The sequence below is a fragment of the Euphorbia lathyris genome, chromosome 10 (assembly GCF_963576675.1).
Source record: "Euphorbia lathyris chromosome 10, ddEupLath1.1, whole genome shotgun sequence".
NCBI classification, from domain to species: Eukaryota; Viridiplantae; Streptophyta; class Magnoliopsida; order Malpighiales; family Euphorbiaceae; genus Euphorbia; species Euphorbia lathyris.
Genome location: NC_088919.1, coordinates 29,743,148 through 29,746,196, shown reverse-complemented (window position 1 = coordinate 29,746,196; position 3,049 = coordinate 29,743,148). Strand labels below are relative to the sequence as shown.

Genomic DNA, 3,049 nt, shown 5'->3' with positions numbered 1-3,049 from the left:
GATCGGATGGCTGCTCTTCAACTAATGATGATCCAACACATAGGTGTACTTAAAGCCAAAATCCAAGCTATTCCCACCAGTGTGGCTACTGCTGATGATATCTCTCAATGTCTATCTTTCAACTTCCAGCAGTTGACTATTAAGCTTCACAAAGTCCAGCAACAAATTGGTTCTGCCCCAACTTCTGTTGTTGACCAATTATCTGAATCCACACGCCTTCTGAACATCAATGGAAGTGCTATGGAAACGTTGGATAAGAAAACCTATGCAATCTTCAAACAGAATGCTGACACCTTCAAGCGCGTTCAAACTCTTGCCAACCAGAACCAGATTCTAAACCATATGCACTTCATCAGAAGTACACTACTTCCCTTGCTGACTGTGTAGTTTGGGGCTCCAAGGCCTTCCAATTTCTCATCAGCAACATGTGCAACTCTGGTGCTATTCATCCTGAATCTGCTCATACTGGTCCTACAATCTTTAATGGTCTGAATCAAAGCTCTTAGAAGCTTCAGACCTATACTGAATAGCTGAACTCTAGGAGCGTTGCTGGACACGGCCAACCTCTAGGTACCTTCCCCATCATAGATGCTGGCAAAAAAGGGGAGAAAACCTTTGAGACTGAACAAAAGACAAAACAGGATAAGGCCGCAACCTCTGGTGGAACAGCTTCAGTAGCAACATCTCAGCAGCAACAACATCCATCAAAAACCAATAGAAAGTCTAATGCAGTTCAAGTGAACCTCAAGCCTAAGTAGATCAAATAGGAACTTGTTTGCTTAGCCTTTCTTCTGTGCTTATAGACTGTTTAGTCTTATCTGTTGTATGCTAAATGTTTATATATATCATCTTATCTTTTCCAACACTGCTTTTATTTGATTACTTGCTTCTGATGTATGCCTTTCACACTTATAATCAATCAACTCTGTTCAACCAACACTTAAGCACAATAATAATCAAATGGACAAACGCTCTGACACTCAAACACTCTGATAAATGCTTTGATACTTAAATAATGATAAGGACGCTACAAATAACTCTGATACCTCATCAATGTAACTCTGAATCCTTAACTATTATCACAAGGACTTTTATTCAGTATCATTACGTTAATTTATTCCTTTGATATATTTCACTCTGATATACCATGCTTCTGACTCAGAACTCAATTTTACTATTGAACTCACATAGTCTAACATTTTTCAATCTTAGGTAAAATTTCTTTCAGTAGCTCAACCCCTATGGGGGAGAATCTAGACGCAAAGTAAGTCCAACCATTATGGGGGAGATTAATTCTATTATTCTTAACCTCTGAATTTTTGCCAACATCAAAATGGGGGATATTGTTGAAACACAATTTCCACACCAATTTTGATTATGAAAAAAAATATTAAAAGAAATTAATATTCTCATACTTAGTAAAACATTAAAATTAAAGGGTAAATTTCATCAATGGTGCACAACCTTCGCCCCATTTCACACTTTGGTGTACAACCTTCAATTTGTCTCACTAATATGTACGAACTTATAGGTGACCTCCCACTTTGATATACAGCAGGTAAAAATGACCGATCAACGTGAACTCAACGCGCCACATCAGCAGTTTGACCGGTCAAAAAATCAAAATTTGACCACCTATTCTAAAATTACTTATATACCCTCTTCTTCCTCCTTCCCCTTTCTCTCTCTGACTCATCTCTCTCTCCCTTATTTCTCTTCCTTTAATCTTTCATTACACCCAATAAGCACAAAATTCATATATAAATATTTGCATAATCTACAACATAATTATGCAAATTCCATTCAAAATACAATAAAAAATCCAAAAGAAATTCAAAAAAATTGAACTGATAAATAAAAAACATAACCCAAAAACTTCGAACTTGAAAAGGGCCATGTCCAATCCATCAAATCCTCCTCTTGCTGAACCTTAGAACTCCTCCTCACACCACCACTTCTGCCGCCATCACCGTCAACATAAGCATAATATTTCAAGAAAAAAAGCAAGTGTAAGCACAACCCATTCCAAACAAAAAATCAAAACACACAATCCACCACCAAGTTTCAAAATCACTTCTCCTTCTTCTTCACTAACATAAGATTTCAATTGCCCCAAAAAATCCCCTATTCTTGTGAAAATCAACATGGAAATCAATTTTTGAAATATCGTGTGAGAACAGTAGCTACCATGTGTGCAACGTACCATCGATTTGTCCCTGATAAGGCAGTAGCACAGCTCGAGACGGTACCGATGATTGTTACAATGTGGAAGAGAATTAAGAAGAATATGCAGACTAATGGAACTAATCAGAGCGATAGGGTAGGAAAATGTAGCTAGAGGCTACGCTGAGAAGAATGTAGTTGCAGAAGATGAAGAATTTGTGAGTCCAGTGATGCGATTGTGAGATTTGGGATTTCCGAGAATGATTGAACCCATTTTTGTGGAATTGAGAGATTTGAGAGATATGAGGATGGAAGTGCACATAACTGTAACAACACAGTACATAGAAAGATCCAATCTGTAAATAAGATAGAGAGAGAAAAGGAAAGGGAAAATAGAAAGAGGAGGGTATAAAATTAATTTTAGAATAGGTGGTTAAATTTTGACTTTTTGACCAGTCAAACTGTTGATGTGGCTCGTTGACTTCACGTTGACCGGTCATTTTTACATGTTGTATACCAAAGTGGGAGGTCACATAATTCATACATATTAGTGAGACAAATTGAAGGGTATACACTAAAGTGTGAAATGGGGTAAAAATTGTACACCATTGGCGAAATTTACCCTAAAATTAAATGTTGATTTATTTGGACTAATGTGTTTGTTAAGTGTATGTTTGATTAAGTGTAATTAAGAAAGAAATATAGACAAATGCCTTAAGCTTGGATCAAAGGCCCAAAGATCAACTACAGCCCAATAGCTAGAAGGATCCAAAAGCAGAAGTCATGCCTCAATGAAGACTGATTTCGGAAGAAAGAAGATCAAGGCATCAGAGACATGATCAACGTTGACTCTGGACCACTGACACTGTATCACCAAATAAGGAAA

General features: G+C 37.1%; 1 pseudogene; it reads right to left on the bottom strand.

Annotated features, from left to right (window-relative positions):
- Positions 1-1,809: 1,809 nt before the first annotated feature.
- Positions 1,810-2,663, bottom strand: LOC136208066 (uncharacterized; annotated as a pseudogene).
- Between the last annotated feature and the right edge of the window lie 386 nt (positions 2,664-3,049).